The sequence below is a fragment of the Stigmatopora nigra genome, chromosome 23 (assembly GCF_051989575.1).
Source record: "Stigmatopora nigra isolate UIUO_SnigA chromosome 23, RoL_Snig_1.1, whole genome shotgun sequence".
Taxonomy (NCBI): Eukaryota; Metazoa; Chordata; class Actinopteri; order Syngnathiformes; family Syngnathidae; genus Stigmatopora; species Stigmatopora nigra.
In genome coordinates this window covers 3,594,077-3,619,449 of record NC_135530.1, presented here as the reverse complement: position 1 = coordinate 3,619,449, position 25,373 = coordinate 3,594,077, and the positions used below count along the sequence as shown (strand labels likewise).

General features: G+C 38.3%; 1 long non-coding RNA gene across 1 annotated transcript in view; it reads left to right on the top strand.

Annotated features, from left to right (window-relative positions):
* The window catches only part of LOC144181378 (uncharacterized), a 100,112-nt gene that overhangs the window by 44,270 nt on the left and 30,469 nt on the right, over nt 1-25,373 (top strand). Inside the window, exon 4 of the long non-coding RNA XR_013324667.1 lies at nt 14,489-14,588. This is a non-coding gene — a long non-coding RNA (uncharacterized LOC144181378). The remainder of the gene's footprint in view (nt 1-14,488; nt 14,589-25,373) is intronic.

The following is a 25,373-nucleotide window of genomic DNA, read 5'->3' as shown; positions in this document are numbered from 1 at the left end:
TAAAGCGCTTTGTCTTTCCAATTTTTTCCAATCCTTACAAGTTAGACGTATTTTTTGGATCGTCATCCAAACCCGCCTTACAACACGTGTTTCCCATATTTTACTATTATTTTTTGTAGTGAGTTCGTGTGCCTCACACAGTTAACTCTATTATTTATTATTATTATTAATATTATTATTATCTATTCGACTGTATCGACTGTATCTCCTAGGCCTTTCCTAATTTTACTGCAGAAACCACACAAACACCATACAACGTATATTCGTGCCTACCCTTTAGACACAGGACACTCCCCGGCCCCAATATTGTACCTCTAGTACAATACATTCGTGCCTACCCCTGAGACACAGGACACTTTCCAGCAAAGTGCCCCACCGTACCTGCCATTGACTAGTATAAACACAGGGTTTTATCGCCGTCACCCAGGACGCGAAACCAGCCCAACAATGGGCCTCACATACAATGTCCCTTTAACGCATTTGTAAACACCTTCACAACATGCAGACATTAATGTGGACTTACCCGAGATCCATCAGATGTCTCCCTCCAGCAGGAAAAGTCTTCAACCGCCGAGAATCCAGGCGCCCCCGTCGAAAAACTCCGGCCCACCAAGGGTTTTGAAGACGCCGTGCGCACGGTCACTTACCAGATGTCGAACAGCAGCGCCTGGGTTCTCGCTCCGGTATATTGACCTCCATGGCTCAGAAGGACCAAAATGTCAGGTTCATTAATAATTACCTTCGTCCGTAATTATCAATAACTGCAGGAAGACATCTTATTCAATTATTGACATTTAATTAAATAGAAATGGATACAACAGATAGCCTCCGGAGGGAGAGTTACAGCAAGCGTCACCGTACGACTTCCGAACGTCTCCTCGAATAGACATTTTCGTCCTATTCTTATGGTCACAAGTTACAGAGTTGTTGATCATTCCATCACGTATGAGTAAAAACAACATCTGGGACTACAATAACAATCAAGGTATTTTACTAATAACAAAAACAGGGACTAGACCTAACAACATTTAGATTAGAGTAATTATACAACCTCCTTGACCTAAGAATCATATAATATAATCATAATCATATAATCGTTACATACAGAAAAACCCGAAGTGTACGGTTACATAACGATAACAATATTCTTGTTATTGTCCGAATAGCCCTGTCCTCGTCACCAAGGGCCCACCAAATCTCAAGGACCCAGATTGGGTGGATTGTTTGTATAACCATCCTGGAACAGGCTGTCTAGGTTAAAGATGACTTGGTGTGACCTCAAGACTTTTGAAAAACAGAAAGAGAATGATTTAACAAAGTAATGAATTAATACAAAGAAAAGAAAGAGATTGATTTAATAAAGAAATGAATTAATATAACTATTATAATAATAAAACAGAATAAACCCAACAATTTGTTTTTGTTGTTGTACCTGCAATAAATGGGGTTTATTACACCTCTGAGCTCCAGTGCGTTGATAAGCCAACATGCCAAGCATTTGCTCTTGATTTAGCTGTTCACTTAAATGTAGCTCTTGTATTTTCCACTCCCCCCTCACGCGCCAACGGAAAAATGGGAGCGCCTCGCCTGAAAAGCTGCAAACATCAGCTAAGCCTGCTCGGAGGATGAATGCTCGTCAAAGCCCTTTGCTGTGTAGCAATTTATCCCCGTTACCTCGAGTATTCACTAGTGCCTTCAAACGTGCACGCCACTAGGGGGTCCGGACCGGCCCGTATACTTGTTCTGCCTGATGGGCTTATTTTTTAATTCATTCATACTGTAGCTGCATAATTAAATGGTTTTATTTTTTTGATAAGGGCACCACAAAATCAGAAGTTTTGAGTTGTGTGGGCTACTACACGTTGCTTTATTTCCTATCTGACATCACATTGGTTTATTTGCCCTCTGCTGTCAAAATGGCGCCTTCAATGGCAGCCAATGAGCGAATAAGGAATGATAAAATGCCTAAGTACCAACTGGAAATGCCCCCAAATTAGCAGGAACTGACAAATGAACAAAAAGCATCCTGGAATGTTCCTTAGAATCAATAAGAAATGATCCAAAATTTGGGAGTACAGTGGTACCTCGACATATGAGTGGGCCGAGATACGAGCAATTCGAGATATGAGTAAAATTTTGGGCAAATATTTATCTTGAGATACGAGACACATTTTGATGTACGAGCAGACAAAGGACGCGAGATGCGGCTCATAAGAACATCATGGCCACTGGCTTTCTCCCCGCAACTAACTTGTGTAATGTCTCTGCGAGCACTGGGCGGAGCATTGCATTTTTTCCAGTGTTTTTTTTTGCGTTAGTCAGTCCGAATGGCGGCGCTTGTTCGCTAATACGAGAGGATTAGGTACTACTTTTCTTTGGCAAGTAGTCATGCGTTATCCTATTGTGAGGACATTTGTGTGCATTATTTTGGGAATATTTTGAAGGGAATACAAACTCAAACAACCCTCGATATTGACTGAAAATCAGTGTGGAGGCGGGGCAAAAAGAGCCAACCTGTGAGAAGAAAGGTATCAAACTTTAATACCAAATTAGAATTAAGTTTAGTATTAAGTTAGATTACATTTATTTTTGAATGTGTCTGCATCATAATCCAAGTTCATTTAAATATGTTTATGTTATGAGCGCATTGCCATGCAGAAATCGGCCACTCTGGTACATACGGGTACCAAAATTGTTGTCTCCCATGCCTTGCTAAAGGTGAAAAAAGCAAACACCCGAGGCCGTTAACTCACAGCATTTCCAGGGTCGGCTCTAGTTTATCAATCTATTGACATGGCACCTGTGGTTGCGTGGCGGAAGAGACGCTCCATCAGGGTGGAATGCTAATGAGGATGCAGATAGCTCTGGCTTTGGCCGTCTCAGCAGACATTGATCCCCCTGCGGACTTCCAAGGTGGTGGCTGACAGATGGATTGTCACCTTTGAAAGAGTGGCGATTGGGCCACGTCCCTTCACATCTTCCTCAGTCACTGCACTGTTTGGCTCCGAGTGGATCTCCCTTTGTGTTTGGGAGTCGTCGGTCGGTCGCTGCCTTTCCCTCTCCCCCCCCTACTCATAGCCATTCGTTGGAGGGTCTCCCACATACTCAAAAGGTTACAGCTTGAATCCCTGCAACTGCCATCTGTCATTTTCTAGTGTCAACACTGACAGTAACTTGTCCGTCTTTATTCTCGTAATTAGCAAAACCAAGCACGGGGTGGTTGTTTGTTCTCGAGAGGACCGGGTGGCATTTGATATGAAGAAAAATGCTATGTGAATAGTTGGAAAAATTGAGTTGTTTAATCTGATGGATTTGCAAAAACAACCCAATTTCTCTCTCCCCTTTTTGTAAAATTATAGTACTAATAATCACATTTTTGTCCTATTAAACCACTCGTTATGTGTTACTTTGTTAATAGATGGCAAATTAGAACAAATCAAAATGTTTTTCCAATTCAATATGCTTTTTTTGGGGTTTTTTCAGAAGGTTGGAACAAATTAAGTTGTTTTTAGTTCATTTCAATGGGAAACGTTTGTTTGAGTTACGAGGAAATCAACATACGAGCTCAGTACCGGAACAAATTAATCTCATATCTCGAGGTACCACTGTAGATCCAATCAAGCAGTTTTTTACATTTTTTATTTTTTTAATTTACTCACCGACCTTAACTGTCAGTGTCCCCCCCGACCTTGGGCCCCCACCATCCTCACATTCGGCTGTTCCACCGACGACAAGTAAGATACACTGAATGTCTCTTAAATCAGCGTTTTAGCAGGACAGCTGTGAGTTTTAGTGTCGGAAGGAGCAATATCTTGTTCGCTCATCTAAAACTTCAAATGAAATTCCTTTTGAAGGTCTCTTCTCAAACCCTGGATGATCTGATTAACCATCACTCTAAAATTTGGGCAGTCACCCAACATACCCATAGAGTTTGTTAATAAAATCCACTCAATCAACCTTATGAAATCAACTGTTGAACGCATTTTAGCCATCCCACTTATCGTCCGCCAGCTGCTAGCGAAAGACGCCATGCAAAGAGAGGCCAGATCTAATCTTAAGGTTTATTCTAATGAAGTCATTTACTTTCCACACCATCCTTTGCAAGGGAGAGGTGCTTAAATGTCCTGCTCTCTGAGGAGATGGCATCCTCTAACTCAATTAGCCACCTAAAGATGCACTTGGATAAAGTTTACTATGTCCAACTGCTTAAAATGCAACACAGCTTACAACGAAAAACAGTCAAATGTCAGGGTGAAAAGACTTTTGCTTACTTTTACGACCTAAACTAGTACGACTTGGCACTTTTTTATGCACATCTTGCAAAAACAAAAGATCATAGTGTATCCTATCCTATTCTTTATTGACTGATTAGCAAGATGGCGTTATGCATTCCCTACGTAAAGAAAGCTTCCGCGATACGGGCGCCATTTACGCCTGTCACCCAACACCCCTCATCAGCAACACCACTTAGTGAATAAAGGTCAGGCAATCAGGCATCCGGAAGGACAGCTAATTTGTCATCCCTCGACAAACGTGTCAAAGTCCGATCTTGTCCGCCGGGTTTGATGCCGTAAAGGTTAAGAGATTCAAAAAGAACAACCCTCGCCCCACACCACCGCCGCCCCACGTTTCCCCCCCTTTGCTCGCACCGTTTCCATCTCAACAAGCGTCGGGTGGCAGAGCAGAAAATTCAATTTGGGATTTGATACCATGAGAGTTATGGGGTCTCCCGGATCCAAACCGAAAGGGGTGTTTAAGTTCGTCGCCCGCCGAGCCGCCCGCTAAGATCGCCGTCTGTCCTTGCGAAGAAACCCAACTTTAATTGCGATTTACACAATGTGAAATTGCGGATTTAGTCGCTAAAAGTACGGATAGAGATTTTTTACGTAGAGAAAAGCTCGCCATCCCCGAGGCCGAACTGTCATCCCACCGTCGACGAAAATGCTGTGGAATACATCATGCAAATAGATGCCACAAGGAAACAAACACTAGCAGAATTTCCTACCCCAAAGGAAGAGGGCTGCCATCTCTAATGAGCGGATTGAAATTTGGATTTTTTCGACATGCCTTCCCGCGACATCGTTTTGGCACACTTTTTTTTACTCATTGTCAAAGTACTTGGCAGAGACTGTGCGCTTACAATTCCAAACCATGGCCAAATGTTTGGTGTTATTAAGATATCGATCTTATAGTAGATGTTATTCAAAAAATACATATGCAGTTAAGTAGAGTGGTACCTCGAGATACAAGTTTAATTTGTTCAGGGACTGAGCTCGTATGTCAATTTTCTCGGAACTCAAATGAACGTTTCCCATTGAAATGAACTAAAAACATATTAATTCGTTCCAAGCCTCTGAAAAAACACCCAAAATAGGATATTGGATTGGAAAACAATGTTTTATTTCTAATTCACCATCTATTAACAAAGTAATACATAACTAGTGGTTTAATAGTCCTAAAATGTGTTTACTAGTACTAAAATTATACGGAGAGAGGGGGGGGGGGGGACTTTTTGCACGGCAACGTGCTCATAACATAAAATAGACAAATTAAAATGAACTTGCATTACGATGCAGTATTATTGCATTATTTTATTTTATTATATTATTATAGTATTGTATTATTCCCTTCAAAATATTCCCAAAATGATGCATACAAATTTCCTCACAATAGGATAACGCACGGCCACTTGCCAACAAGAAGTAATATATACTCCATTGGCACTGAATAATGGGAAAATAATACTGAAAAAAATGCAACGCTCCGCCCAGTGCTCGCAGAGACATTACAAAATCAAAATTAGTCTAGTATCTCAAGATAAATATTTGCCCTAAATTGTACTCGTATCTCAAATTGCTCGTATGTCGAGGTACCACTGTGTATATATTTATATACATACACTCATAGAGGAGTACCAGCCTGCTGGCATTTGGGAAAAACTGAGATTCCGTCCGGGTGGGCATTTCAAGGCAGGTGGCGCATTTAAAAAATCCCATGAAAACGCGGGTGGCGGGTAAGGGCATTTGGGACGAGTGAAAACGGCCACCATAACGAGGAACGCCACTAGACAAGAGGGGTGTTAGTGCAGGTCAAGTTGCCTGGGGCCCACGAGGCTTTAATGGAGTGTGTACACAAAAAAAAAGGGAAAAGAAAACGCGGGTTGTTTTGCTTTAATAGCTTGGAAACAGATGTCAGTGTTACATTTACGATGACCCAAACCTGTTTAGAGAAGACATGGTAAATGTTTTTTAAATGTTACTCACAACTAGCAAGCCATTTGTCTTTGAGTTTGATTTATTTAATGATATTAATGAACGCATGGTAAGATATGTAAGATTGTATAGCCCAGGGCTAATTTCCATCTTTAGTCCCTTGTGTAGTTTCAAGATAGTCAATGATACATACTAGACCACATGTGTCAAAGTAGCGGGCCGGGGGCCAAATCTGGTCTGCTGCATCATTTTTTTGTGGCCCGGGAAAGTAAAGTAAAAAGTTTAGTGTTAGTTTCGATTAAATTTATTTTTGAGTATCTGTATTGTTCTCCAAGTTTATTTAAATTTGTTTATGTTATGTTACCAGCGCGTTGCCGTGCAAAAAGCCTCTCTCTCGACCCTCCACAAAATCCGTCTAATTTTAGTTCTATTAAACACATTTTAGTAATATTAAACCACTAGTTATGTGTTACTTTATTAATATATGCGAATTAGAACAAATCAAACAATTTTTCCAATCCAATATCCTGTTTTTGGTGTTTTTTTCAAAGGATAGGAACAAATTAATTAATTTTTAGTTCATTTCAATGGGAAACGTTTGTTCGAGTTACGAGAAAATCGACATACGAGCTCAGTCCCGGAACGCATTAAGCTCATATCTCAAGGTACCACTGTAGTTGTCTACCAATAAAACGACATGAGTGCAGTTCTATAGTTTGACCATTTATTTCATAGATTTTTTACTTAATTCCTGAGTCATATGGAATAGAAACAGATGACTAAAGATATAGTAGTAGTAGTAGTGTTGCCAATTCTCCTGATTGTCCATACCAACCCTGCATTTTTCATTGTGCTCTCGTTGAGGGTTTGGCTTTAAAGGTCCGTAACGGCTGCCATTTTTCTTCAGGCCCATTTCTCAACGATGTTTCAGGGGAAGTAGAAGAATGTCCATAACCTCTCACCCTTCTTACTCTTCTCCTGGCAGCTCCTTTTCATTCTTCCCACTTCTTCTGAGCAAATTCACCTTCTTGTGATAGCAAAGAACTTTTATTTCCCCTATTTTAGTTTTTTTAAGGCTAGTTCACTCATCTCTCCTCTCGAGGAATCCACCACTTGGTGGCACTAACAGCTCAAATCAATTGTATATACGAAGGTGTTGAGAATACAATCAAAATGAATCATTTGCTTGCATTCATTTAGAATTAAAAGATGGGAATTCCAGTTTTGGATGAAGTCGGAACAAGTAGAACAATCAGTCGGATCAAAACGATGTCTTTTAGTTCAGTTGAGGGTGAATGTATGACATTTTTTTATGTAGTAGATTCGATCCACCTGGGTTTTTAATTTTTTTTTAATTTACATTTTTATTTTTGTCTCCCTCTTCGATCTTTTTGTTGGTGGAGCAATTAGGAACGAGAGCTCAGAGGGGAAGCCACTTTGTGATTCAGGTCATGTCTCTGCCTAAATGTCAATGGCCCGAGTGCAGCGGGTTAATTAAAGGTAGAACTCGCCGCCATGGCCTGTTTCACCCAGATAGTTGCAGGGAAAAGGCATTGACCTGTCTTGAAAACTGATCGCACGTTCATTCATATTCATTTCCAAACATATGCATGGAATCATTCACTTTGCGGTACTGCAGTCGTTCGTTATGGTAGGAAGGAACTTTTCCACCCAAAATTTCCGGGACAATATTTACTTGTTTTTTTGTTTTTGACTTTTTTTTAAAATGCTTAAATGAAATGAAATCTTGTCGTATATTTATGTTTATTATTTTCGGCCTCTGCATATTCATGGAATATTTTCTACTAAATCGAAAAAAAAGTTCAGTGTCCTGTAAGCGTTCTAACAACTATACATATATATATATATAGTACATATATACATATATATATATATATAGTACATATATACATATATACATATAGTACATATATACATATATACATTTATACATTTATACATATATACATATATACATGTATACATATGTACATATATACATATATACATATATACATACTTACATATATACAAATATACATATATACATATATACATATTATTATATATATACATATATACTTATACATATGCCTATATGCATATATATACTTATACATATACATATGCCTATATACATAAATTCCTATATAAATATATACATTTTTTGTGTTACAACACTTAAAAGGACACTGAACTTTTTTTTGTTTAGTAGAAAATATATCATGAATATTAAACATAAATATAGCACAGGTTTCATTTCATTTGTGTGTGTATGTATTATGTATATATATATATATATATATATATATATATATATATATATATATATATATATATATATATATATATATATATATATATTTTGTGTATATATGTCAATATTCATATATTTTGTGTGTGTATATACATATATATATATATATATATATATATATATATATATATATATATATATATATATATATATATATATATATATATATATATATATATATATATATATATATATATATATATATATATATATATATATATATATATATATATATATATATATATATATATATATATATATATATATATATATATATATATATATATATATATATATATATATATATATATATATATATATATATATATATATATATATATATATATATATATATATATATATATATATATATATATATATATATTGTGTATATATGTTGATATTCATATATTTTGTGTGTATATATATATATAGAAAAGCTTTAACTATTAGGCTTCCATTAACAGTTTCAAATAAGTTAAATATTTGTTCATTTTAACCACCTGTCGATGGCATTAACTGACTTTTAATATTATATATTAGATGTAATTACATATAACACGTCTTTTTCATTCAAAAATAAAATGGCTTTCGTTAAAGCATCATTAAATTGGATAAATCGATCTTTTTTTTCCCCCGTTAGGTCATTTTCCACCTTATAAATCCTCTCGTTTCATCGTTAGATTCCAATCTCGTTCCCAGCTTTAAACCCAAATAACACCCCGATCAAAGACCACCATGTAGCTTGCCGTAACGACTCATCCCAAAGCGCCGTCGGGGTAATAACGAGGGCTCGTTTGTGGCAATAGCAGGTAAATACTCCAGTGCCACCGAGTTGTCTTGTCAGCGGGACTTTGGCGGCTCCAATGGCCCTTGCTAATCTTTCACAAATTTTTATTAAGTGCAAAAGAAGAAAAAAAAGGCAAGTCAAGGCAGCAGAGCGCGCTAGATATTCCTCAACCACCAGGGGGGCCGCGGTTATTATTATTATTCACGCACAATACGCTCTGCTCGTTAAGGGAAACGGATGCCGTGCCGTATTAAATGTGTCATAATGAGCTAATGCTAGGAACGTAACATGGTTCCTGGGAGATTACGTTTGACTTGTTTAGCCAGGCCTCGATTTTCAGGAGAATAAAGTAGAAGGCCCCAGGCAAAGTTTCTCTGTTCCATGGGTTGTCACACCCAAGAAACTCCCGGATAAGACAAATGGTAGAGATGACCTTTGAAAACATCACCATCTCTCAACTGGCCCGAGAGAGGGAAGAACGAAGAGCTATTTCGATGGCGCGTCGGGTAAAAGCGGCTTTCCCAAACTGTGCCGAATTTGTCTTCCTTTCTGCTCCATTTACACGGCTTGAGTGCATTCGTCTTTGTCCGCCATGTGAACTGAAAAAGAAGAAATTTAAGGAAACCGCCGACTTTATGTGCTCTGGTAGTGCTAACTGGATGTCAGGTTTTATGACCATGTGGAAATGAGCCAGGGATATTTGAACTCTGACCTTGTTATCCTTGCAAACTACATTGCTTGTTTCGCTTCATGTTTTTAAACGTTAAGAATGGCGTTGGTTGGGGACTCTTGGGGAAAGAAATTGGGGAAATTTGGGAATGTTTTGAAGGGAATACAAACTTAAACAACTCTGGATATTGAGTCAGTGTAGAGGTGGGGCAAAAAGAGCCAACTCGGGAGAAGAAAGGTATCAAAATGTCAAACTAAATTAGAATTAAGTTTAGTATAAGGTTCAATTCAACTTATTTTTGAGTGTGTCTGCATTGTGGTCCAAGTTCATTTAAAAAAATGTACAACGGGCGCGTTGCCGTGCAAAAAGTCATCCCCCGTCTCTCTTTCTGCAAAATCTGTATAATTTTAGTAGTATTAAACACATTTTAGTAATATTTAACCACTAGTTATGTATTACTTAGTTAATAGATGGCAAATTAGAACAAAAAAACATTTTTTTCCAGTCCAATATCCTGTTTTTGGTGTTAAGTTTAGTGTTAGGTTCGATTAAAGTTATTTTTGAGTGTCTGCATTGTAATACAAGTTCATTTAAATTTGTTTATGTTATGTTACGAGCGCGTTGCCATGCAAAAAGCCACTCCCTCTCTCCCCCTGCGAAATCTGTATAATTTTAATACTATTAAACACATTTTAGTAATATTAAACCACTAGTTATTTGTTACTTGTTTACTCACTGGAGCATTCCACGCATGGCACATGAGCTCAAGGTCATTTCTTTTACTTTTTTTTTTAACTTGTCCACCATAACCCAGAAAGAAATATAACCGCACCTCCTAATGGAGCCGTCAAAAATCACTTTCTAGTAAAAAAAAAAAAAAAGATGGAGTCACAAGGCAGCTTTGCGGTCCAAAGTAAGAAACGTCATTACCATAGAAAACATTAAGAGCCCACGACGGACGTCCGGCGGCCCATCAAAAATGATCATCGCATAAATCCCATACAGCCCATAATAGGCCTGTCACTCTTGAAGCCTGGAGGGAAAAATAATGCCTGCGGCTGATCTTTATCTTCTGTTGATTACCTCAAAATAAGATCCCGCCGTCTTTAGCTAACAGACGCCGTTGATGCACGTCAACGTGGCGATGGCGGCTTTCTTCGCCGAGGCTGTCCGAGTCCATATGTCCCATTCAATCTCTGGCATGTGGGGGGGGGGGGTTGGGGGGGGGGGAATAAAATGGAGATAATTTGACGAGCAATTACAGCAACTTGCTGCTTCACTGACGAGTGGCCGAGACTACTCGAGCGTGGAACCGTAATGGCGCCGCATAACAAGACTTTATTGTATGGCGGCAAAATAAAACACGCATTCCTCCAGTGGTCAAACCTTCCTTGAGTTAGAGGTCACAAAATAATGTCGCCCAAAAAACTCCTCCCTAGTAGGAATGTCACATTATTTCCTCCCAAAAGACTCATTAATGATACGATTAAGCTTGGCTAAGGTTAAACAACATTCAGTGGCCTGCATGGCTAATTGGGATACGAGTGATGTTTGGAGACCGCAATTTATCTCTCTTGGAAAAACAATCTAATGCGATGGCATGTTTCGTTTCACAGTTTTTGGTCTTTGGAATTGGAAAATGGACACTCAGTTGTGGTTATTTGGACAGAAATAAGTATCTTAGTTTAAAACACTAAGTTATGATTAACTGTCAGACCCCTACAGTGGTACCTCGAGATATGAGCTTAATTCGTATGACAATTTTCCTTCACAAGGTCGTTGAATTTGACAATTGAAGTCCTTTTCTTAACTGGTGTGGCCTTTACATTTTTCACATTGACATGCAGTAGTGAGAGAGCGCTGTTGTCTGATTGGTCACCCTCTTTCTACAGTGGTACCTCGAGATATGAGCTTAATTTGTTCCAGGACTGAGCTCGTATGTCGATTTTCTCGTAACTCAAACGAATGTTTTCCATTGAAATGAACTAAAAACTAATTAATTCGTTCCAACCCTCTGAAAAAACACCAAAAAAGGATATTGGATTGGAAAAAAATGTTTTATTTGTTCTAATTCGCCATCTATTAACAAAGAAACAAATAACTAGTGGTTTAATATTACTAAAATGTGTTTAATAGTACTAAAATTTGACAGAATTCGTGGAGGGTTGAGCGAGAGGAAGGGTGGGAGACGGGGGAGACTTTTTGCACGGCAACACGCTCGTAACATAACATAAACAAATTTAAATGTACTTGGATTACGATGCAGAAACACTCAAAAATAAATTTAATCGAACCTAACACTAAACTTCTAATTTGATGGTACCATGATGTTCATATGAGCATACATCAAAATTTTTCTCGTATCTCAAGATAAATATTTCCCCAAAATTTTACTCGTAACTCAAATTGCTCTTATATCAGGCCACTCGTATGTCAAGGTACCACTGTACTCGTGTAGGTCAATTCCGATAACTGACTTTTTAATAATATTGAAAAATGTTTCTATAAATGTTGAATTGAAGTATTGTCTTTTAATACTAAACCACTGCCTATTCAATGACTGTAAAGTAATAGCTATCAATTGAGAGTTTCCGCACTGATTGTCGGCGAATAGTTAGTGATTTGCTTTTCTTGTGGCCATCAAATATTATTAAGAAAATGTGCCCCAATCTTTTAAACATTTATCTCTTTCATAGTTGTCTGACAGCTGCCTTTAACAATAGATGGAATGGAATGCCAACCCTGGGGTCTTTCTCTCTTTTTTGACGCATGTTTTTCACACTGGCACTCGTTGCCATAATTGCTTCCGAGGAGTCCCTAATCCATTTTTTACACCGCACATCCAAAGCGGGAAAACACGATTTCTTTTTGACACATGTCCTCTTTTCATCCGCTGTTCATTTGGGTTGGCTTGCTTGGACTCAAGGGGGAAGAAGACTTATTTCTTTTCCTTATTCAATCAACACGTGTACATTTTTTGATTTGTTTCTGCAATCAGTGCAAAGATTCAAGAACAGGAATTCAAATGATAATGATTAATATCCATCGGTTTGCCAGACAAAGGCTGGCTTGGCAATTTCCAAGCTATAAACACTTGAACAACGTAAACACTCGAAGTAGGAATCCAATATCTTTTTGTTTTGACGCTTCATATAAAAGACTATTTTGACTTTGAATGTTTTTCTTTTAGCCAGAACCACTATAGCAAAGATATTTTTGTTAGTCTTGCTATGGCTTAAAACCAACTTAAAAGAACGTTAGCAACACGGCAGAATGTGAAAGGACGGGACGTCTTTGTCTCCAATCGGCCTTTAACGCTAAATTGAACTTCTAGTTCCTATAAACTCCTGAGAAGGATTTCCTCCCAAACATCTTTAGAGTCTACGCAGGTCTTCTCAAGATGGTTAGTCATGCGAATGGCGTATAGACTACTTCTCGTTGGCAATTGGTCGTGCGTTATCCTATTGTGAGGACATTTGTGTGCATCATTTTGGGAATATTTTGAAGGGAATACAAACTCAAACAACCCTCGATATTGACTGAAAGTCAGTGTGGAGGCGGGGCAAAAAGAGCAAACCCGGGAGAAGAATAGTATCAAAATGTCAAACAAAATTAGAATTAAGTTTAGTGTAAGGTTAGACGGAACTTATTTTTGAGTGTCTGCATCGTAATCCAGGTTCATTTCAACTACTACCCTGCGCAAAATCAGTCTAATTTTAGTACTATTTAACACATTTTAGTATACTATCAAACCACTAGTTATGTGTCACTTTGTTAATAGATGGCGAATACAAACAAATCAAACATTTTTTCCAATCAAATATCCCGTTTTTGGTGTTTTTTAAGAGGGTTGGAACAAATTAATTTAATTTTTAGTTCATTTCAATGGGCAACATTCATTTGAGTTACGAAAAAATCGACATACAAGCTCAGTCCCGGAACCAATTAACCTCGTATCTCGAGGTACAGCTATTAAGGTAACCCTAAACGACCAAACCACAACTGAAATTGTTACTATTAGTCGCATGTTTTTCTGAGTTTGTACAGCATTCACAAAGAAATGGGGTCACCATTAAACCACTAACACAACTCCTCTTCATTCTATAGAATTGTCCAGATGATAGAACTTTCAAAATAAGCTAAAACATTGCCAACTATCTCCATATCTGATCCATCTGAACTTAATCCACTTGACAATCTAATCTACAGCCATGTTTGTCTCATCCCTTCTGCAAAATTTAGATTAATAAATGAGATTTCTGCAACTAAAGTGAGGGAAAGGGCTGGAAAACAAAAACAAAAAACATCTCCCTGACAATGCATGTTTTACAGCTCACTGACAGCCGCTGGAATTAAGTGATGCAAACGCGGCAAATTGAATCAATTTGCCGCCTCTAAATAGATGTGATGCTCGGCGGCTCAACGCTTGAATGAATCCCCGAGAATTTCTACGTTTAATAATGTTGTTTTTGTTTGTGCTCTTCTTGTCTTTCGCTCAGTTGATGAAAGTTCCAGAAGATGGAGCGTGAAGAAGGAGGACGATCTCGGATAACAAGGCTCCGGGAAACCAAACGCCACCGTTGTGGAGTGCCAAGAAGGGTGAGTGAAGCGTAGAGAAACGATAAGGAAGCCATGTGCAAAAATGCGTGACGCAAAATCATCCGTGGAATATTCCGATAACTCTATTTAGAGCAGCAACGGTGCTGCTGATTGACAGACAGGCTGAAAACTCTTGCAAATGGTCCAAAAAAAAGTCGTCTTATGCCGTCTGGTAAAAGTAGAAGTCATGATTTTTATTCCCTACTTGAGTCAATGCTGCTACCGTGTAAATATTAGTTCTAAATGTGATTGCTAATACAAGAGGAGTATATACTACTTCTCATTGGCAAGTGGTCGTACGTTATCCTATTGTGAGGACATTTGTGTGCGTAATTTTGGTGATATTTTGAAGGGAATACAAACTTTAAATAACCCTTGATATTGACTGAAAGTCAGTGTGGAGGCGGGGCATAAAAGAGCCAACCCAGGAGAAGAAAGGTATCAAAATGTCAGACATAATTAGAATTAAGTTTAGTGTTAGGTTCGATTATACTTATTTTTGAGTGTCCGTATCATAATCCAAGTTCAAGCAAACAGCCTATCGATAGTGAAAGTCAGGATGGAGGCGGGGCAAATAGAACTAACCCGGAAAAAGAAAGGTATAAAACTTTAATCCAAAATTAGAATTAAGTTTAGTGTAAGGTTCGATTAAACTTATTTTTGAGTGTCTGCATCGTAATCCCATTTCATTTAACTTTTTTTGTTATTTTACCAGCACGTTGCCATGCCTCATCTATCCCCCCATTCAAAATCTGTATAATTTTAGTACTATTAAACACATTTTAGTACTATTAATCCCCTAGTTATGTGTTACTTTATTACTAGATGGCAAATTAGAACAAATAATACATTTTTTCCAATCCAATATCTTGTTTTTATGTTTTTTCAGCGGGATGGAACAAATTAACTTGTTTTTAGTTCATTTCAATGAAAAACATTCGTTTGAGTTACAAAAATATCGACATACGAGCTCAGTCCTGGAACGAATTAAGCTCATATCTCGAGGTACCACTGTAAAAAGAGGGTGACCAATCAGACAACAGCGCTATCTCACTACTGCATGCCAATGTGAAAAATGCAAAGGCCACACCAGTTAAGAAAATGACTTTAAGTGTCAAATTCAACGACCTTGTGAAGGTGTTTCTCTTATTGATTCCTTTTAACGCAAGCGCTTGACTGTACGTTACTTTAAAAAAAACACGATATAACTCCGTTTACCTTGAAAGAAATATGTCCGCCTCTCGATCCCCGACCTTGATAAATCAACAACCCCCCCCCAAAACCCACACACACATATCCCGAGTGTATTAATTAAGACAAATAATCCCATTCGAAGCTCCAGTGAGCACCGAATGCCATGAAAGACATTTGAACAGGCTAGCAGTTTACTCTCCTTTTTCCTCCCCATCTTATTCTGAAATGTAATTGGGGATAATGAGCTGTAATCTATTTAAAGCCTGAGTGCACTTGTTTAAAAAAGAAAAAACATCCTTTACATGCAGAGTGCCTTGACAGGTGCTGATTTGGTGTGAAAGCGGGTTTACAAAAGGACTCGTTGCAATTCGGGAGTTAAAAAAAAAGCCATTTTAGAGGAAGCTATCGGATTAAGAGAGATGACAAAGTCCTTTTATTGTAAAACATTACCGTATTTTCACGACTATAAGGCGCACCGCATTATAAGGCGCACCCTGAACTTATGACATTTTTCCATATATAAGGCGCACTGTATTATAAGGCGCACTGTCTATTTTGGAGAAAATGTAAGACTTTTAAGTGCGCCTTATAGTCGTTAAAATACAGTAATTGCTATTGACTTCCAGGTATGAAGCACTCACTACTTTACAGTCACCTCTAGAGCCAGCCATTGTTGATGTTTTGGATTTTTTTGTATAAAATCTTGCAGTGGGGGAGGAGCTATATGATGGAAGATGTTGTAAACTAAGATGGCATCTGCATATTTAACAGTATTGTTTCAGTTCAGGCGTTTGTGTTTTTTTTAATATCCGACAGTGGTTGGTTTTCTGTTTTTTCCATTATATAAGGCGCACTGGATTATAAGGCGCACTGTCTATTTTGGAGAAAATGTAAGACTTTTAAGTGCGCCTTATCGTCGTGAAAATACGGTATATTTGAACATGTTCCCATTTATGATTGGCGTCCATTCCAGTAGTGTAACACGCGCCAAATGACCTTACCGTTGACGCAAGGACACTGGCGATGGATTACTTGTCAATTTGACTGCGTAACAGAATCACCGAGTTGGGAGATAAATTACCCCGCAAAGCGAGCCAGACAAGTGGGGTGCGTGTTCATTTAAACCCGATTTATGTATTTAACGGTTTACGGCGCGCCGCGCGTGACAGCATGCCAGCGGCTGACTTAATGCAGATGTATTATGGCCGACGTGGCGCGCCTGTTGACTGACGGGCAAAGCATAACGCTTGGAAGTCATTATTGGGCACGTGACCGCTCAGGTTAGATGATAAACACTTTGGTTACCAATCAAATTGACGCCCCACCCACCCAAGCGGATGTTTGAGGTATACAGGTACAGTGGTACCTTGAGATATGAGCGTAATGCCTTCCGGGACTGAGCTCATATGTCAATTTTATCGTAGCTCAAATGAACGTTTCCCATTGAAATGAACTAAAAACTAATTCATTTGTTCCAAGCCTCTGAAAAAACACCAAAAACAGGATATTGGATTGTAAAAACATTTTTATTTGTTCTAATTCGCCATCTTTTAACAAAGTAACAAATAACTAGTGGTTTAATACTACCAAAATGTGTTTAGTAGTACTAAAATGTGTTTAATAGTACTAAAATGTGTTTAATAATACTAAAATGTTTTTAATAGTACTAAAATGTGTTTTATAGTACTAAAATGTGTTTTATAGTACTAAAATGTGTTTAATAGTACTAAAATGTGATAAATAGTCCTAAAATGTGTTTAATGTAAGTAAAATTATACAGATTTCAAAGGGGAGGAGGGGTGCTTTTTGTACTGCGTTAGCGTTACTAATTATCAAAATTTGCCTCGTATCTCAAGATAAATATTTGCCCGAAGTTTTACTCGTATCTCAAATTTCTCGTAAGTCGGGGCACTCGTATGTCAAGTTATTGCAGAAGAGACTATGTTAAATCGCACCAAGTTGGTGGGCATGAAATTTAACATGAATCATGCTAATTTAGAAATGGTATAAAATAAAAGTTTTAAATCTGACAGCTGTTTTTATAGATTTTATGGGGATAGAATCCAATATGATTCAAATGTAGCCAAATTGACCCAAAAATATGGTGTTATTAAATCAACATTGCAGTCATTCTAGTTATGAATTGCAATTAAATAAAGATGTGCCAAATATATAAAATTGACATTGTAGACGTAATAATTGTCCAAAAAAACTCAAATACAATTCAATAATAATCAAAACAATTTGTATTTTTTGGTGATTTTCTAGCTTTTTTTGTTTTTGCTATATTTTAATTTTTAATGAAAAGATAAAAAAATAACTAGTTACTTAAGGCACAATGTTTCATTTATTTATTTTAATAGAAAAAAATGGTAGCGAGAAACATGCAATAAATGGACATGATGTCCTTTTTTACTGGTTGAGCAAGATGAGGCGGGCATGGTGGGCGGTTCTAATCCCCCAGCCTTGAGTTTGACAGCAGCATGATGGAGAAAAATCACCATCAATTTCCAATCTGGCACTGAAATATAAGTTAAAAACAGCTGTCAGAACTAAAAACGATAAAAATGACCACCCAGTCTATTTTGTCTACCCATTGTGGTCATTTAACAGCCGTTCGTCAAACGTTAAAACCATTAAATAGCTATCACTGCTTTTCTTTTCTCCATTTTATTTAAGACCTTGTAATACTATGTTCAATTTTTAAATGGCTAACCATAAAGTAGCAGCAGGGTGAAATACACCTGAGCTCTCTCCTGTTTCCTTAAAAATGCCCGCGGCCACTACTTCCACGGCGCTGCAACATCACGCTGTGTCCGTCACCCCCCGCGCCGGTTGATAAGTTACCACTCTGCGCGTACTTGACATATACGAGCCCAGTTTTTATACCCTGTCAATAAAAGTGATTTACCAGGGAAATCAATGCGACTCTTCCGTGGGCCGTCCGAAATTTACACCCAGCGGCGTATGCGATGGTTCTGAGCTTTCAAATTAAACAAACCAACACCTGCTGGTTTCCTAGAGGAGGGTATAGTGGTACCTCGACATACGAGTGCCCCGACATATGAGCCATTTGAGATACGAGTCAAATTTCGGGTAAATATTTATCTTGAGATATGAGACAAATTTTGATATACGAGCAGACAGCGGACGCGAGATGCTGCTAATAAGAACATCATGGCCACTGTCTATCTCCCTGCAACTAACTTGTGTAATGTGTCTGCGAGCACTGGGCGGGGCATTGCATTTTTTTCTGTTTTTTTTCCAATTAGTCAGTGCGAATGGCGGAGCTTGTTCGCTAATATGAGTATATACTACTTCTTGTTGGCAGGTAGTCGTGCGTTATCCTATTGTGAGGACATTTTGTGCATAATTTTAGGAATATTTTGAAGGGAATACAAAAGGAAACAGCCCCTTGTTGCATCTGAAAGTCAGTATGGAGGCGGGGCAAATAGAGCCAACCCGGGAGAAGAAAGGTATGTAAATTTAAAACAAAATTAGAATTCAGTTTAGTGTTAGGTTCGATTAAAATTATTCTGGAATGTGTCTGCATCATAATCCAAGTTTATTTCAATTTGTTTCTGTTAAAAAATGAGCGCATTGCACTCTCTCTCTCTCTACCCTACGCAAAATTTGTCTCGTTTTAGTTCTATTAAACACATTTTAGTATACTATTAAACCACTAGTTATTTGATACTTTATTAATAGATGGCGAATTAGAACAAATCAAAATGTTTTTTCAATCCATTGTCCTGTTTTTGGTGTTTTTCAGAGGGTTCTAACAAATTAATTTGTTTTTAGTTCATATCAATGGGAAACGTTTGTTTGAGTTACAAAAAAAATCGACATACGAGCTCAGTCCCGGAACGAATTAAGCTCATATCTCGAGGTACCACTGTATCCCCCAAGAGTAGAACCTAACATTTCAACAAACTGCATTCCACAACACATTAACGGTCTTCCTAAAGTCAGACTTAACTTTAAGACTGGTCTGATCCCGTTTGCACGCTTGTTAAAAAAAAAAAAAGAAATCTGCCGAAGAGAACCTGAGGACAAATTGAACTGCGCTGTACTGAGAGGCTATGTAGAAGGCTAATTATCTTAATGAGCAGCAGCATGCAAATTTACCAGCAAATGTCACTTGGGTCCCGAAAGATCCCGTTGCGCGTGGGCTGCTGGCTAACAGAGGCCAAAAGAAATTATATAAATATATATATGGATGCAAAAATACTCGAGAAAAAGTACAATCGAAAGAAAACCAGTCTGCCTGCGTAGGGGTGTATTTAACAGTAGATATTCACCAACTAACATCGATACTTGAACAATTCCTGGTCATGGAGGTCAAGAATATGCCAAATGACCTGGCCAGGAAGGCCCCGCCCACTCATTGGCTGTCCGAAGTCTATTGTTACAATCAATAAGTACCACCATTTTGAGCCAACAGTCAGATGACGATTGTTATTTCTTTGATTGCCGAAAATGAGGCGAAAAGGGAGGACACAGATGTATAATAAAATTAGAATAGATGTTTTTTTTGTTGTATTTTACCCACACAATGGCAGCATATTTGAACAAATGCAAAGTTGGAGGCGTAATTGCGAGGAGTGCAGTGGTAATTTGTCACACTCTACTAATCTGGATATATAATGTACTTCAATGTTACAGAATAATATGCTCGACTCAAGAAACATCGACACTGCAAGTCTACTTGAGAGGTCATCCAAAAATACAGTGGTACTTCGAGATAAGAGCTTAATTTGTTCCGGGACTGAGCTCGTATGTCGATTTTCTTGTAACTCAAACAAATGTTTCCCATTGAAATGAACTAAAAACGAATTAATTAGTTCCAACCCTCTGAAAAAACACCAAAAATAGGATATTGGATTGGAAAAACATTTTGCATTGTTCTAATTCGCCATCTATTAACAAAGTAACATATAACTAGTGGTTTAATGGCATATTAAAATGTGTTTAATAGAACTAAAATTAGACAGATTTTGCAGAGGCTTTTTGCACGGCAACGCGCTCGTAGCATAAGCTCCAAACTGACTTTAAGTCAATATTGAGGGTTGTTTGAGTTTGTATTCCCTTCAAAATATTTCCAAAATGATGCACACACATGTCCTCACAATAGGATAACGCACGACCACTTGCCAACAAGAAGTAGTATACGTATACACCATTCGACTGACTAACGGGAAAAAAAGCACTGAAAAAAATGCAAAGCTCCGCCCAGTGCTCGCAGAGACATTACAAAGAGGGCCTTCCAACCAAAGACATAACAAATTTTTTCTCTTATCTTGAATTCCTCGTATAACGGGCCACTTGTATGTCGAGGTACCACTATATTAAATAACTTTGGCGTGGATTTACAACTCTTGGCGATGAATCTGGCAATGCTTTTGGCAGTGCTGCTAATATTTACATCACCAATAAAAGGTATTGCTGTGCAGCCCACTTTAAATCTGAGTCCTGCCTGCCACTGTCGTTGATGACAGAAGAAAACATAAAGCATCACTCCCAGTGCCGAAGCGCTTTTATTAGCCCGCTGGAAAAAACCAACGCTCGTCACGTTCTGTCCTCTCGGGCTATAATTCTTCCCACTTTGGGCACACTGAGTGGCACAGAGTCAAAACAGATTCGTTATGACATCGTTTGCTAGCATGTAAGTTTAAGTTCTTGCGTTCATGGGTTATCATTACATGATAGAATCTTGTCAGTAAGTAATTAAATGGTTTATTGTTCAAGCCAAATCATTTATGGAACTGTTTGCCTCTGCATAGATGAAACTAATTACATAGTGGAGGGGAAGGATTAGGTTTATATAATAGGTATAATATATTTTAGTACTATTAAACTCATTTTAGTAATATTAAACCACTAGTTATGTGTTACTTTGTTAATAGATGGCGAATTAGAACAAATAAGACATTTTTTACAATCCAATATCCTGTTTTAATGTTTTTTCAGAGGGTTGTAATGAATTAATTAGTTTTTAGTTCATTCCATTGAGAAACGTTCGTTTGAGTTACGAGAAATTCGACATACGAGCTCCGTCCCGGGACGAATTAAGCTCATATCTCGAGGTAACCACTCTATTTACATTGAAGTCTCTCAAATTTCGTTAATTGGGAGGTACATTTGGTTTTAGTTCATTTCAATGGGAAACGTTGGTTTGAGTTATGAGAAATTCGACATACGAGCTCAGTCACGGGACGAATTAAGCTCATATCTCGAGGTAACCACTCTATTTAAATTTAAGTCTCTCAAATTCTGTTAATTGGGAGGTACAGTCATACTTCAGAACTGGTTTGAATGCAGGAAGCTTTAAATTGTGCATTCTGCTAAACATTTCCATTTTGTTTCCACTCTGTAAGTTCAAATCACTTTGAATCAGTGAGTGAAATTGACTATTGACAATCTTTTATTATTGCCCTTGCAAGAGTGCTATTTTTATTTTTTGTATGCATCTCTTGATTTACAAGGGAAATAACAGTGGCAAGGATAAATATTTTTAGTAGGTGATTGTGAAACGGAGGACAGATGTCGCTTTAAATGTCATGTTTGTCGCTGAGGCTGCGCTGACATTTCCATCCCAGACTTTCACCTCTTGGATTTGTTTCTCCGTGACTCATTTAGTAGAATTCACCATCGGCCCAGTTGCAGTTGTGAATAAATATGATCTAATTGATAGCTGACCTCTCGCATTAAGAAGCAAACGGAGCCGAAACGCCACTCGCCTTGCTTGCATTGCGCATTCCAAACCCCCCCACCACCCACCACCCCCTCCATGGCGTCCAATTTCTGCCGCATATGCAACTGGGACAGCTGGTGGGCGTGGATATTGATAACAGCGTCATCTTCTTGTCTTATTAATCACACCAGGCTGAGCGGTGACCTTTCCCCGAGCCCACCGCTATGGGCTGAGCCCGATCCCTTCGCTTGGCTTGGTGCACTCCCCCCTCCTCTCCCGCGGGAGTAGAAGGCCGACATCACTCACCCGGCGTCCGCTAATGTCAGCCCCGAGCTTGGGCCGCCGAGGCTCGGCGGCCCTACCCGGCTCGGCCCCGGACGCGGCCCGGGATGACAGAGACATTGATCATCCGGGGGAAGCCAAGGGGAGGTCGGAAGGGGTCCGTCGAGCGTGGGTGCTCATGTGTTGGAATATAACCCCAATTGTGACTGGTGAGCCCAATTAGAACTCGCATCTGGCCTCTAATGAGCAAATCGAGAAGCGTTATTGATCAAGGATCAGCCGGCTTTGGCCTTGTTTTTTTTTTGGATTGGTTGTGGGGATATGACTAATTAGTTATTCGGAAAATTTGTATGAATTTGTGGATTAGGGCTAAATGACAATTTGGCACATAGGGAATTTGGACAGAAATGATGAGATGGTCGAATATTGTCTTTACAGTAATAATGCTCATTACTTCTTTTATAGAGTTGGCACAGGCAGTTTTGGGAAATAGATGTGACTAGATGGATATGAAACGTACATTGAAACTCTGATAGATTGTAGTACCGACTTGAGAAGCAGTCTGGAAAAATTTAATCATTTGAAGTACAGTGGTACCTTGAGATACAAGCTTATTGTGTTCCGGGACTGAGCTCGTATGTCGATATTCTCGTAACTCAAACAAACATTTCCCTTAGAAATGACCTAAAAACTAATTCATTTGTTCCAACCCTCTTAAAAAACATGAAAAATAGGATATTGGATTGGAAAAACATATTTATTTGTTCTAATTTGCCATCTATTAACAAAGTAACACATAACTAGTGGTTTAAAAATCTAAAATGTGTATAATAGTACTACAATTATACAGGGGGGATTTTTTTGCACGGCAACGCGCCCGTAACATAACATAAATACATTTAATTCAACTTGGATTACGATGCAGACACTCAAAAATAAGTTTGATCTAACCTTACACTAACTTAATTCTAATTTAGTTTTACGTTTCTCATATTAGCGAACAAGCTCCGCCAACGGGGGAAAAAAACACTGAAAAAATGCAATGCTCCGCCCAGTGCTCGTAGAGACATTGCACAAGTTAGTTGCGGGGAGAGAGACAGTGGCCATGATATTCTTATGAGCAGCATCTCACGTTCGTTGTCAGCTCATATATAAAAATTTGTCTCATATCTCAAGCTAAATATCTGCCCGAAATCTCACTCGTATCTCAAATTGCTCATATGTCGGGGCACTCGAATGTCGAGGTACCCACTAGTACAATGAAATGTTTCAATATTATATTAACTGATTAAACGACTCCTTCATTAACAGCCCTCCTTCCCCCTCCACGACAATGTAATTGCTTGGTTGATTACAACACGCTTGCACAGTCTTTGATGAGAATGAAAATTAAGAATTAAAAGCAGATCCCAAAAGCTGCCACCAAGATTGCTCAGGCGGGAGTGACTAACAAGATAATAAATAGCAAGTCAAATTGGAGTGGAAGTCATTGTCATGTGAACAATGGGAGTAGGCTTTACCATTCCTTCCCTGCCAGAAAATGTGCTGGTATAAAAGATAATTCATAATAAATTGAGCTGTTCAAGACGTAGAGATGACATTTTTTTATTATTATTTTTCCTAAATGAAATCACCACTAAAGCCAATTTTAACTTACCGTATTTTCACGACTATAAGGCGCATCGCATTATAAGGCGCACCCTCAATGAATGACATTTTTCCATATATAAGGCGCACTGTATTATAAGGCGCACTGTATTATGAGGCACACTGTATTATAAGGCGCACTGTATTATATGGCGCACTGTTTTATAAGGTGCACTGTCTATTTTGGAGAAAATTTAAGACTTAAGTGCGCCTTATAGTCGTGAAAATACGGTAATTGCTACACTTCACAGTCACCTCTAGAGCCAGCCATTGTTGATGTTTTGGATTTTTTTGTATAAAATCTTGCAGTGGGGGAGGAGCTATATGATGGAAGATTTTGTAAACTAAGATGGCATCTGCATATTTAACAGTATTGCTTTAGTTCAGGCGTTTTTGTTTTTTTTAATATCCGACAGTGGTGGTTTTTCGTTTTTGGTTTTCAGTTTTTTCCCATATATAAGGCGCACTGGATTATAAGGCGCACTGTCTATTTTGTAGAAAATTTAAGACTTTTAAGTGCGCCTTATAGTTGTGAAAATACGGTACGAAAGTTGGCACCTTGATAATCGGAAATTATGTTTACGCAAGTGACTCGGTATCAGCGTTTTTCTGTCAATATTTTGGACAAGATGAGTACAAACAAAACGTTCCCCAAAAAAAAAAATCAAAGTCCTTTAAGTGCCATGACATGTCAACACGCTTTGGCGGGCTTGTTAAGTTGTCAAGGTTTTGTTTGATTACCTTTAATTGTGTTTGACGCTGTCGGCACTTTCCACCAAAACGCTGTATGACGCATCGCGCAGTAGCAAAAACGTAGCAAAAAAACAGCATTTTTTTTGGTTTGTTTTGTTTTTTTTCTCTCTTCGGATGATTCATGCACCGCTGACAGAAAAAGCAATATCGTCTAGAGGAATCCGCTCAGCCGGCTCCCTCTAAATGAGGACAACAAAAAGCCACAAATTAAGGAA